General features: G+C 34.8%; 1 long non-coding RNA gene across 1 annotated transcript in view; it reads left to right on the top strand.

The window, feature by feature from the left end:
- The first annotated feature begins 5,330 nt into the window (after nt 1–5,330).
- Nucleotides 5,331–14,597, top strand: part of LOC143695947 (uncharacterized) — a 62,568-nt gene continuing 53,301 nt past the window's right edge. The window contains exon 1 of the long non-coding RNA XR_013185419.1: nt 5,331–5,449. This is a non-coding gene — a long non-coding RNA (uncharacterized LOC143695947). The remainder of the gene's footprint in view (nt 5,450–14,597) is intronic.

Here is a 14,597-nt window from a genome sequence, read left to right as displayed (position 1 = left end):
TTGTTCTTATCTGTTACTCTCTATCTCAGAGAGCACACACACTGCAAATTTATCTCTGCACAACACAGTAGATTTATTCAATAATAACTTTTCCTGTAGCTTCTTCATACTCCATTTGAGTATTTTTGTTCTTGCTGTATTTTCAAAATTGCTTTCATACTTCCCTTAACACCTCTTATAGGACTATGAAACAAATTTGGGTTTCTCAGAGAGTGCACAGTTCTTCCTTTGTGGTCTTTATATCAGAATTTACAAAAAATATTTCCTGTACCCAAATTGCTTACAGTCAAAATCTCATCTCTTAAACCAAGAGTCTAGGCAAATTGAGTACAGGTTGGCTGTATGCTTCAATTGACTGTTTGTTATTGTTATTTGTTGTCCAGTTGTGAAGATGTGGAGGCTGGGCCCTGGTAGGGAGCCAGGCAGGTGTTCCAGCAGTGCTGTTGGTATGGTGTCATGCAATGGAGCCTGGATGAACCGGGATGCTCCTTGGTCATCCCTGTGTTAAATGGACCCACTGCCATCCATAAGTCTTCCTGAGGGAAGTTCACCTCCATGATGTTTAAGCTTTTGCTTGTCTAGTAAAAACCAATGGCACAATTGTGTGAATTGTTGGATCAGCATCCAACATCCATGGGCTCTGTGTTTTTCTTTGGTGGGCCATCACACTGGGATTCGCACGATGGCTCAGCAGATGGATATGTGAGGGCTTGTCGTGCAGGTGTGCACACACACATGCACACACACACACAAAAAGGAAGTGGATTGGGTGGCCCAAAGTCCAAACTGCAACTTTTCATGTTTTTGTTTATCCCTTTCTCAAGGCTTGACTTGCATGCTATTTATTTCTGTTGATGCATCTTCTTCTCAGAACCTCAAAAATGTTTCTGCTAATACAGCATTGTTGGATTACCTAAGTCATTGTAGACTTCTTTAAGTCCAAGGTTTATTGAGACACTTTGAGCAGAACAAACTGACTCTGCCATGTCTCAGATTCCCTTTGCTTTTGTTCTTCAGAAATTCATCTGAGCACCTTTAATGTCATCTCTGTTCCCCATTCCTGGTGACTTGTCTTTGTCACATTTCTCTACCTCTCAGAGAGGTGAATATTTAATTATAACATGCACTTGCCAGGTGGAAAATTATTGTTAATGACAGTTCCTCTTTTGAAATGATTTTTTGTGCAGTATCAAAAAATGTTTATGTTCCATGAAAAAATAAAGTAATTGAAAGGTAAAAGTAAGTACTGCCTTCCTAGATGCTTTAAAACATTGGCCAAATATTTTTTTTCAGTATATGTAATATCTAGGATCTGTTGATTAAACTAGAGAGAACATAGGAAACTTCAGGAGGTGATGTTCAGTTGTGTTTCTGTTACCATCAACAGAATAAATAAATGCATCTTTAAAAACCCAGCTGATAATAATTTTTTGTTCTTTGGCTTTTCAGCAACAGCGGTGAAATCTTACTTCAGATTTTTACCATTTAAAATACATTTATTATTCTATTTAAATTTTTTTTCCGAGTTCTAAGAATCTTTTCCAATGTAGAAGGAAAACAAAACTTTCTTTTTTCAGTCAAGTCAACCTTATATATTACTTTTTGAACTAAAAAGTTAAAATAATTTTCACTGAGGAAAGAATCCCCACTTATTGGGAATCTTAAAAGGATTTTGCTGAAGTGTGAACTTCCATCATTCTGTCACTTTGAAATTGCTGCAGGTTCACAGCTGGACTACAACAACCCAAAGTGAATTGCTAAGTGAAAGGACAAGGCAGGTGACAATTATACAAAAAGTCACTGCAAGTAATTGGTAAGGAAAAAGTTGCCTACTATAAAGCAGCATTTATATTTAAAAAAAAAAAGAAAAAAGAAGGAAAAAACTTAAAGAAAGAAGGCAATAACTCTTCTGTCCCAAACTATCCTTAATCCTTTGCAAAGTTATTATCTGCTAGTATTGGGAGAAACGAGGTATTCCTAAATCAGCTTCTAAACAAAAATAACTCACTCCATCAAGGAAGCTGGAAGAGTATATCTGGAAGAATTGCCTTGAGTTATATGTATTACTGAGGCTGAACTGTCTAGGTAAAGACTTGGTAAGTAAGGACAAGTGATGTCCAAGTGATCTAGTACTTTAAAATCTTTCTTCAATAGGTACATGGTACAACATAGCAAGAAATCTTATATATTAATTGAGAGCAGTTATTTAGACACACTTAAAAATTTATAACCCCCACAACTACAAACAAAGAGTTATCTTAAATATATTGTAAGTTGTTAACAGGATTATTGAGGTTGGTTGAGGCAATATTCATTACAAATATTAATGATGGGAACTTTCCAGACTATATTTCCATATAACATCTACAAGTTTTATTTTGTCTGTGTGACCAGGATATTAATCTGAAATAGGTTATATTATTATTCCATTTACTTTTCCCCTACATAATGTGCTCCCAGTATGCTTTCAGAGTTGAAACAAATAATTTCTATGTTGAGTTGACACTGACTCAAGCATTAATCCAGAGAAGTTACATCACTTTCTAGATGACATGTTGGTAATGAACAGTAAAAACACACAACCTCCCATAAATTTTCCTTATTCTGGTTTTACACTATGATCCTTATCTTCGTGCTCAATTGGCAAGACCAGAAGACATGAGCATTAAGGCATGGCTTACACAAAGATTAGGCAGCAAAAAATACTGTTTGGAAAACCTCAGATCAACCTTTGCATGATGCTGAATTTTATATTCCATAAACATCTTTGCTCCCATCTTAAAGGCTCCCTTTAAGAAAGAAAGAAACTCATAGAGTTTTGTATGTCTGTCTCCCTGGATATATCCTATGGTAGGCGTGGCTGAGGAAAGGGTGCTTAACTAACGACTAATGAAATCGAAACATTGGAAGTCTTTAGATGCCACCTGAGGGGCTGGATCTCTCTATGGACTTTTGGAGCAAGTCTAACATGCAGTGGGTGTTTCCAAAACACACTCTCTCTACCACTCTGCTTGATCTTCCCAAGAAGATCAAGCTCTATGTAGTTATCTTATACTCTGTACAAATATACAGAATAAAATGATATTTTATCATGGAGTTTTTTTCTTTTCTCTCTCTGATTTTTCTGAACTTTTCTGTTACTATATGTGTTTCTTAAAATGCAGATATATTAAGAATTTCTGAACAGTTTTCTCATTATTTAATTGTATTTTATGCTTTGAATATCAAAATTAAATTTTTATGCAAAGAAAATACAGTTATTCAAAATATTTGGATCCATTTAATGAATTCAAATTCCAAGGAACAGATTACATATATAGATCCTTCAAGTTTCTTGTCCTAACTTAATCCTTGAATTTATGGGTGGTTTTAGCATCAGAAGTTACTCTTAACAAGAATAAAGCTAACGTCTCTTTCTTCCTTGTGAATAAAGGAAGCTTTAAGAATACAATGCTTATTTATTAAAGTGTCTACAAAAAGCAAGACTTATAAGAAATGAGCCACGTCTAATTTATTAAATTGGATTTCTAATACTTCCTATAAATAGTTCTATTCTTAGCCTTACTATATGTGCAAACTTGTTAATGTGGGATATGGAAGAATTTATGACCTTGTTCCTTTAAATACCACAGACTAATGTGGATATTTTCAATAGCTAGCCTCTTCTGCTATGTGTGCTTAACAAAGGCCACTGGCTTAACAAAGCACAATTCCAGCACACACCTGCCTGTAAAACTGATCTGGTCCCCACTGTAGACTCATCAATTCTCCAGTCTCTCAATACAAAACCACCTTAGTGAAGTAAAAGCATCTCTCTGATTCTTCAGGCCTTAGATCCTTAGATTTAACAATAAATTAGGCAGATTAATATTATTATATGTTACTGCATTTAATAAGTGGAAATAACTTGTATATTTGATGTATATATGCATACGTACATCTATCTATATCTATATCTATCTATATCTATATCTATATCTATATCTATATCTATATCTATATCTATCTATATCCTTGTCCTCCATCTTTTATATGTTCCTTTTCCTGAACTGTTATGTATTAATGGGATGGGGCAACTGTAATTTATCGTCATGTTTATGGAATGCTGAGCATAAGAAGTCTGAATTCTGGTTGTCTAGATGCCACATGGCCTATTAGTAATGATTGTTATTAATGATATTTTTTCCAAGTTTCAGAATAAGTAGGATGTTAAATAAAGACATTAATTTTTCACTTTCTAGTCAGGAAAGACAAAGAAAATGGAAACATGGATCCCTGTTGCTTCATCTCTAACTAATAAACTCTATTAATAGGTCATATACCTACTCCTTTACATATACATATAAATACATATATATATATGCACATATAAAAACAGCAGTCAATTTGAGCATACAGTCAACTTGTATTCAGTTTCCCCACACTGAAAACCAAGATGACATGCTGACTCTTAGCAATTTAGGTACAGGAAATCTCATTTTGTTAAGTTCTATTAGAAAGAGAATAAAGGAAGAACTGTGGAGGACTCTTGCTGTGGTTTTGTTTTGGGGCTTTCTTTCTCTCTCTTTCTTTCTTTCTTTCTTTCTTTCTTTCTTTCTTTCTTTCTTTCTTTCTTTCTTTCTTTCTTTCTTTCTTTCTTTCTTTCTTTCTTTCTTTCTTTCTTTCTTTCTCTCTTTCACTCTCTCTCTTTCTTGCTTTTTGTTTTTGGTTTGTAATTTTGAATTTAAAATTTTTTGTTGGGTTTTTTTTGGGTTTTGGCCTATTTGTTACTCTGAATGTAACAAAAAAACCTGTCTTGAAATGCATTTTTGGCATTCTCTTCCTCTTTCATATCTGGCCTTCTCAGAACCCAATAGAATCCAGAAATGTCTAAAATGCATGGGCTTCATAAATCCAGATATTCTGGATCTACTTGCAATACTTACTTGAAGTCCTTGCTGTGTGCATGGGTCAGTGAGTGTCTGCTGTTCATTTACATCACATTATTAATTTAAGTTTTCTACAAGTCAAGTTGTCAATTAAAACAGCATCTTGCTCACAAAAATTCATGACAAACTGTTAACTCAATTATTTTAAAAAATGGCATATAGAACAAATACATCATTAATTGTGCAGTTTGGAGCACTAGAATACTGTTCTTTCAATGTGTAGGAAATAAAACCTGAATTATCTCCCGGGGATACAGAGAAGCATCCCGAATGATACACAGAGAAGCACTGGTTTCACAATCATTCGTTACACATGTGAACAGAATGTGCCTACACCTACTGTGTTGAAGGACAACCATGAGTCATATTTATAACCATATAAGATTATTCTGCAGATCAGCTAAAGCTATGGGATTTGCCTGATATAGTTTCTGTATTGTTCTGCCAAATCTCTTTGGTTTCCCCATTTCTACTGACATCTGGGATCTGGCTAGCTTTTGACACTCTAGCGGGTCAGCAAAGTAAGGAATGGGGGATTTGCTTCATAACTTCCAATTTTCTTGCTCCAGGGGTGTTCTTGCAGTTATTCTAACCAAACTCAGACAAATAATCTGGGGCAAAAGAATTTATGATGTGACTTTCTACCTAAAAGGGACTTGAAAATGTGTATTTTACAGAACAACTGTTATTTCATCTGCTCTGTCTACATATTGGTTTGGTTTTTAGATGTGTCCCAATGTGCTCTTGTGCCGTCTTGCTGTATGCTCATTAGTATCTCTCTCCAATAGCCTCTAATGGAATGACTAACATAACATTTGAAATAAATATAGATGTCTCAAAGGTAATAGCACTGCTACACACTTCAAGCCTGATTGTCTGCTGTCTGCAAGAGAAGAGACACAAATGAGAGTCTCTGTTGAGGGAAAGGAATGCAGAACTCCTCTGTGTCATGCTCTGTCAAAAGCTGCTCAGCCAGTCTTTACTGGTAATGGCACACTAATAGCATTGTGTCTCTTTCTGAGTTAGGACACAGTAGGGGTCATTATGGGGAAAAGGATGTTCAGAAAAAGGATCCAGACTGTAGGAAATCAAATTTCATTCTCACCTTTCAGACTAAATCAATTTGTTATTTGTTTGGGGTCTTTTGTTTTGGTTGGGTTTGAAGTCTTTTCAGGTTTTTTGTTTGGTTTTTGTTTTCCCTTCAACCCTCTATCCTTTGTCTTTAGAGCTCTATCAGCCTGGTAAACTTTATACTGATACTTAGATTACTGTAAATTTTGGGAATGGAGTGCATGGGAAAGGTTTGAAATACATCCTTGCCAAGCTGCCTGAGGAATATAGAGTGATCAATCTGATATTCCATGAAAGTATATTCTCAAGTGATTAAAATATTCATCAGTATTTGATCAGACCTCCACTAATCCCATGCCTTTTCTAATCTCACTCCTTTCCATGGCTTTGTTGTCACATGCTGAAAACATAGCAGCAGCAATGAAAAAAAAGTGATTTTAGGCTGCTGTGCTCCCCTTCATGAAAGTGTCCTGGAAGTGTCAGTCTGTTTAGTTTATGGTGTCTTGAGATAAAGTCCCAGTATACTAAAAGAACAATGGGGCATGGCAGCACTGCACTGATTTCTGACTCATCTAAAAGTTGATGTCATTATTCAGTGTTGGCCTGATTATTTTAAGTACATAAATTCATCACCATGTGAATCAATCTAAGTAGGCTGATCATGAAAGATCCATGAGGTTTTTGTGATCAAGTTTGGTTTTGTAAGTTTGGGACGTTTTGAGGCATTTTTTGTTCATTTGTTGGTTTGGTTTGGTTGGGTTCGGTTTTTGATGTGTTTTTTTCTCTCAAAAATGCTGTGATTTCTCAGAATTTGGATTTTCCTAAAATATAATCTGTTTGACATGGGTAAAAATATTTACCCACACAACCCCAGCAGTGTTAGTGTTTGTCTTGAGTCACGCAATTGTGGATCTAAGACAAAGGTATGGGCAATATAAAGTGACTAAAACGTGAATGAATGTTGAATGCATATTTTTAAGATAGCCCATTTCTGGTGTGCTGTGATTCTCTCAGAACTTCATCAATGGCTATCAAACAGTTCCAGCAACTCAACCAGGGCTGATGAACAGCTGATTTTTATGTATTACTTTTATGTATTATTTTGCTTGCTTTCTTTATGAATGCATATTCACTTTTTAAATGTTTTCTACAAATTTTTTTTATCAGAGAAGAACATTCATGGAGGCTGGAAAGTTTCTGTGAATCCTGAGTACCTGCAAAAATATATTTTCAATTCCAAGTTTTTTGTCACATATATGAATAGGCACAAGCATGAGCATATGTTTGGACTGTGGTTGAATTACAGTTTTGATCCAGCAATTCTTTTAAGATCCTGTAAGTGCAATTTATCTCAGGACTATCCACTACAATCTAAATTATGCTTCTAGGCATTGTAGCCAGCAGTAGCCATGGCTTCTTCAGATACTTAAAATCTGATAAACAATTAAAAGGTTAGGAAAAAAGTTATTAAAAATATGCAGCTCATTCATTTGCTTTTTTAACACAATCAAAGTATCCAATATGTGCTTTTCATTGAAAACATTTAAATTTCAGTAACCATCATCACAAAACTTAAAAAAAAAATCATAATACTTTACAGGATTGCCATTAAAAAATATGACAACTACAGATTAAATAAAATATGCCTGAAAATTGCACTTTCTATTGCCCTTCTAAACAGGAGAGCTATGTCTTTAGAAGTGTAAATTTATTTCCTGAAAAATAGTCCTAAGAAAAGGGTAATGAAGCTCCAAGGTGCTATAATTTACAATTCTTCAAGTGCAAAGCATTTTCCAAATGTACCTATTTCCTAGCATGTTGTATTGCTTGTATACTAATTTAAATGGGAAAAGAGGTATGGGATCAACCAAAAAATATTCCGCCAAGATAAAAAAGTGTTGTTTTTTTTTTTTTTACTGCAAAGATAGTTTCAAGACATTTTATAATAATTAAAAAAACCAAAAAACAAAAACCAAAACAAACCACCCAAAATTGTTTTCTTATTTCTTAGACTTTTTTAGACTGAGAGAAATTGAAGGAGTATTTTTTGTCTCTGTTCTCCACAGCAGTCAAAGCGGTTGTGCTGTCCTGATCAGCATCACAGAGAAAAAGCCTCTAAATGCTGAAATTGGTGACCTTCTCAGCAGAATACTGCTAAGAAGCTCTTTGTTGCTTCAGGTTATTTCCAGTTCATTTCTCCTTGGATATGAGCTTTTCATGGCATTTAATAGACTCAGTTCTAAATACAGAAGTCAGGTTACAGTTCAGCACCACATGGTCACTCTCTTGAAGGGATAATTGCTGAAGAAGGATGGTAATCCCTATAGCACAGATGATGAAATGGAACTTCACCCTTCCCTAATGTAGTTCTTCTTGTGACAGCATTCAGTGCCTTGCACTTGGTTTATGCTCTCCCTGACTGGAGGTCTTTGCATGCTATAAAATCCACATCGCTAAAACTATTGTTCATTGATGCAATCATGAAGAAAAAGTCAAGTACAAACACCACAGAACATCATTTCCAGCTCAGTGACTCAACACTGGTTAACTGTATACAACTTGACAAGTCATGTTTTCAATTCTCAACCTGAATACTTCTACAGAAAATACAGTTTCACACAAGACACTCAATTTTGTTTTCTACCTCAAATGTGAAATTTCAATCTTCAGCAAAATTAAGTATGCATATATAAGTTCCAATAACTGTCAGAATGTCCTGAGGCTGTGAACATCATATTCCTGCTTGAAAATACCTTGAAAAATATAAATTTTGAATGTACTTAATTTTAAAGATATTCTAAAAATAACAAATATCATTAGGAAATGATGTTCTGTTGAAAGACAAAATCCTCCCTGGAGTCTTTTGTGGACCTGTTTCACTAAACAGCACTTGCTCTAGCAATTAAGCTGCCCATGTAGATGTAGGTACAATATTTCAGTTGTGGCTTAGAAAGGATTCAGAGACAAAAAGGAGGAATAACATTCCTGAAGAGAGGGAGGATAAGAATATTTCTTCAAACTGCTCTGATGACAATTCAGTTCAATTCAAAATGTATTGTAAGGGAATTCATTGAGGTCTGATGTGAGCAGCATGAATAAAGTGTTAATTAGACTATGGCAATTTTGTTTCCAATTTTATATTTAAGTATAGCAAAATCTAATACGATAAGCAATTTGATTAACAAAACTCTTTCTGTGTTAACTTCAATGCATTTAGTTATTTCCAGGAAGGTCATTCATGTAGAGATGACATTTTGCAGGATTGCAGCTTGCTAGATGCATGTCAAATTTCCAGACAAAGAAAAATCAATGCAAATGTTGAATTGTCAAAATATCATGAAAAACTGTACAACATTCTCTGATTTATCTTTTAATGTTGCAACAATAAACAAAACATTGCAATGAATAAGGAATGGCCTTAATCTACAAAATAGTAGAATTTCCAAAAGATCTATAAATTGTTTCCTTGTAATTAAATTATTTGCTTCTCAAACACTAAAATTACTTTAAAATAGATTATTGTAGCACACATCAAATAATTATCACATTCCCTGTTTCTTTGCCCATTTGTACACATTTTGATGTTACTAAGAACTTTGTTTAGAGAAAAAAACCCAGAAGCAGACAGTTAATGTGGAATTAAGCAGGTTTGAAATGACACTAAGAATTTTGTTCTGGCATGGAAATGTCACAAAACTTTGTTAAAACAACCCTGGACTGTATTTGAAATAGACACAATCTGAGGTTTATAAGAAATGAATAACTTTCTGGAAAGTGAGAAAATATCCAGTTATCAAAACATTCACACTTTTTGTTTGTTTTTTCTATTTTTGTTCATGGCTAGGAAATAAACTTGCAGCAAGAAATCTATTGGGTACATCTGAGAAATGATCGACAAGCTTTCAGCATTTAGGCAGCTTTTCTTTGGAATATAAGCTGTGAATACTATGTTTTTACATAACTTTCACAAGGACACTAAAGATAGAAATGATAAATTCAAGTCCTAATTAAAATTTGAAAATTATTGCTACGCATCATTAGCTAAGTGGTATATGTTTTGTAGGTGTAATGAAGTGATTTAAGCTACATCTACAAAGCTCCCACCATTTATGTGTCAATGATTTCCTATTGCTTTCTCTTGATCACCACTACAGTATATAAATTTAGTCCTTCTGTTAAATAGTTCATGCCAGGAAAGAACTCATATCAGGAAGAGTTTTTGACAACTCATGACCTGTGTTAGTGATGTTAAAATCAGTAATTAAACTGATCTCTAGGGAAAATATTCTGTTTATAAGATTTACATTCCAGATATTTCTCATTTAACATATGTTTTATATTTTTTTTCCATGGAATTATAAGTGAAAAGTAATAACTGAATTTGGGGTAGTTTTCAGTTGATAACTGTTATTGATACTCAATGACAGAGACACATGGAACTATAGTGAGGGTTGGAAACTGTTTATGAGGATCTCATATTGCAGAACCTACCCCTGTGCAGAGGGGATCCCTCTGACTCTCTGGGTAGCATTAAAAAAAGTAGTTGTCAATCAGTCCTACTGACTAAAGGCAGAATGCTGTACTTCCAGGTTGCATCCACCAAGATAATTGGTGGTGAGTTCAGCTATATTACACTGATATTTTCATATTACTCTGTGTTGATTTCCTGGGTTTCTTTTCTTTGACATGTCGTCATTGCTCCCAATTTTCAGTTACCACTGAATTTAAACTTAATTTTTATAGCAGATCAGAGGCTTTGCTTTTGCAGCTGAAGCAAATGGGAGCTTTGCATTCGAATTACATGGAGAGACTCAGATACTGCTCACTTGTAGATAAGAGATGTGTCATAAACATCAAATGCTGAGTCATTCAAAATCATCATATAACTTGGAATCTTTCATGATTATAGTCCTAGCCTGGAATATTGGAAGAGATGAGGTAGAGGAGCCTTCCAAGGAAAATCATACTCTGCAAGGTGAAATTCCTGCATAACTTAAACACACACAGCAGTCAAATAAACCAGTCATTCGCAGAGATCTGCTATTTTTTATTCTGAATTCTGACCTGAAGACCAACACATAGAAGAGAAGTCAGAAAATCACCATTGCTTTCTCAACAACCTAATCTCAGGAAAAATAAAAAAAAGAGCAGCTGTGAATAAAGTGACAGATATTTTGCTTGTCTTTCTCAAAACAGCATTTTAATCTTCTTCAAACACTGCCCATCTGTTGAAATGCCATCAATACCATCAACATCCTCATTCTGCTGAAAAACTTTCAGGGTACTGATTTGGTACTTTGGGATAAAGTAGATTAAGAATTGTCTTTGAATACCACATGCTCTAATATAAACTAAATACGAAATCCCCTGTCCCTGCTGACTTCCCAGATGAAACAAAGGATGAGAAAGGCGAATCTTTAAGAAATATCAAAATCCACTTTACTGAGTCAGACTCCATGTGAAATCTCAATAAATTTTCTTAAGTGTTTGTCTATTGAAAAGGGACATTTTGTAAGGCAGAGATAGCTATGGTAGAAGACAGGTGAGGAGTAAATCTTTTTAAGTTTACTGAGATCTTCTCCTAGGGAAATTGCCAAAAGGTTATGGAATAGGTATGTTAGAATTTTAAACAAAATCCAGTTTAATATGCTCACAGTAATTCTGCTACTGTTCCTGACTTGGGAAAGGTTAATGAAATATTTCGCCTTAAGTAACTCTAGCTCTCAGTGTGGGATATAAATTTTCAGTTTCATTCAGCTGCTAGTTCTAACTTTGGACCATCAGCCTTGCAATTGGTCTAGTTATTTGAGACATCTGCTGAAAATACGACTGGTTTCTACAGTAATGGTCAAAAGCACTAGACAGCACCTAAAGTAAAATGTAGGGCAAAATAGCCAAAGGCAAGAAGCAACTGTATTTCGAACCAACCCTGTAAAAGCCTGTCTGTAAAAGGTTCCTTGAAATGATGGAGAACTGAGAATGCAGTGACCCTAGTGAGAAACTGGATTTTGCTGAACCAACCATGAAAGATTTTGTTAGATTAATTTACTCTGAAGGCAGTTATGTGTGGAGTTCGTTACTCCTGTTCCAGACTGAAAAAAAAATTATCTTCAGGCAGTTTCATATTAAGAAAATTAGCATGGGAAAATATTATTTTTTCATTTTGCATGACTGAGCAGATTGTTCTTGATTTCTGTTAGCCTGAGTTACATGCGTGCTCTTCGTAAAATAATTTTGTTAATATTTAGGCTTGAAAAACATTGCAATGATTGCTTTTCTCATAAAGAAAAGGGCTGTTTTGCTACTTTCCACTCCTAAAATTTCTTCCCATTTTTGCCTGAGCTGTTCCTTTGTACCTTCCCCATGCAAATATTTAGTCAACCATAGATGTGCCAGCCCACCTTTAAATACATGCTTATAAAGATATGCCTCTGTTTGAAGTGAAAAGAATTTTCAACTGTGTGAGGAAATAATCAGAATAATTTTCTAGCCACCTGTGTAACATGACCACGACCCAGACCAAACCACAACTGCTCCCCAGCCAGTGAGCTATTTATGAGTCTTAATGCATGTTAATTCAGTTGAGCATTTTCATTTTCATGCTGTTGCCAAAAAAGCAAGAGAAGGCCTGATTTACATGCAATGCTTGGCAAATAGAGAAAGAGAGCAGTACTAAGGAAAATAACAATATTTGCTTTTGTAATATATTTGTAAACTTATCAAATCAAAGTCAACACAATTCCATACATTTTTGAGCTATGAGCAGAAATCACTCGATAAAATAACCAGATGACATAGGGCAGAAATAAACATATATACTATTTTTTACAGAATATTTAACATTACAATGGTAAATCCTTAACCAGATGTTTGAATAAGTAACAGAATTAAAAAAAATTTGCGAAATAATCAGCAACTACTGATGACAAATATTTTAGCCTCTCTGTCACTTAAGTACATATGTAGTTCATATGGACTATGAACTACATAGTCCATACAAATAGACCAGTCTGGCAGAAATAAGATGCAAAACATCTTAGCAGTAAGTGATTGCTCTGATTTTACAAAATGAAACCTCAGTGCTTCATCTGGATTCCCAATGTGTTTTTCTATCAAAGATGATAGTATGTGTCATTTACTGTTTTTTTCCATCTTAACAGAGTTTAATAATGAAAATTTTTTTTACGAATAATGTAGTAATTCATAAATATTAAGTGTTTTAGTTTTGTAAACACTTCTGCCACCTTTATCTCCTCCGATTCAATAATAGGATGTTGTACACTGCCAGGGAAAAGCAAGTTTTCCTGATCTCGTTTGCCAAATAACTCAAATCCATGTTAACTGAAATATAAAGAAATGGACTCTTAGAAATTTTTGATTCAATTACTCCCATATTACCCATGTGAATGCCTAGATTGCCACTGGGCCATGGTTATTCATATATTCATGTACACTGCTGTTCTTTTATCAAGGGCAAACTTTTGGCCATTTTTGAATAATAGTACCCTAGAACAGTTCTACTTGCCTTGAGAGAAAAGGGTGTTTTACCCTAGCTATATAATTTATGTGCATGTGCCAAGGTTTTGCCTTCCATCATTCTTAAAAGAACTACAAAATACAGAATAATGCAGAAGAGAATTATTATACTTCTCTAATTCCATTTCACAGCCTGCAGCTCACAATTTTTAAGTCCGTGCTCAGCTCAGTTTTGGATTTCAGCCCACACTAGTTTTACATCACTTCTGTTTCCCCATTCATAATGGCAGACATCTTGAATCTAGCTTTGAAATTTTGATGCTCTTCTTGAACTGCATTTTGAAGGGACCTTAGTTCACTTCTCTGTGGCTTCCTCACAGCTGTCTGTATGGCCATGTAATGCAAAGAGTGGGAAATAGATTTTTGAAGATTAATTTGACCAAAAGATAAAAAAAGCCCTGTTAGGTTAGCTTGAACAGAAAGTTTAAGTGCCACAACTCAGCTTCATTTCACACTACAAATAAAGGGAAGTTTATATAAGTGGGAGTCCTTCGTGGCTAAAAGAAATTCACTCCAAAGGAAATACTGCAAAGGAAAGACGATGTTTTCTACTGCACTGCTGATATCCACTGACTAGCCTTACTTGTGTTCAGACTCTACCAAATCCAGAAAACATCTATGACATTTGGGATATCCTACTGCTCCCACTTACATGACTGGCAATGGAAATGGAATTGAATGGTGCACTTCTGGGTTATATTGCTATCAAGATACTCTGTGATCTGATCAGGATGGGGCTGTGCAAACTTGTCTCTCTCTAATCTTGGGCTATGTCTCTCATTTACACTAATATAAGTTTCATTCTATGATCCTCACTGCCTTAATATATTCCTTTTTTTTTCCCCTGTGTGTTTATATATATCTCAGAAAACAATTCTTATGTACATTAAATAAAGGCTTTGCCTGCACAAGTGTGCACAAAACTGCTTAACACCACCATCACTGCTTAACACCACCATCACTGCTTCACAATGAGCAGGATCTCCCTGCAAAGGAAAAAGTAGGTCCATTTGTAACTTAAGCAACTCCTTAGCTTAAGTAAAAGCTTGCCAAATCCAAAAG

This window comes from Agelaius phoeniceus, chromosome 1 (genome assembly GCF_051311805.1).
Source record: "Agelaius phoeniceus isolate bAgePho1 chromosome 1, bAgePho1.hap1, whole genome shotgun sequence".
NCBI classification, from domain to species: Eukaryota; Metazoa; Chordata; class Aves; order Passeriformes; family Icteridae; genus Agelaius; species Agelaius phoeniceus.
This window is presented reverse-complemented; position numbering and strand designations above follow the sequence as displayed.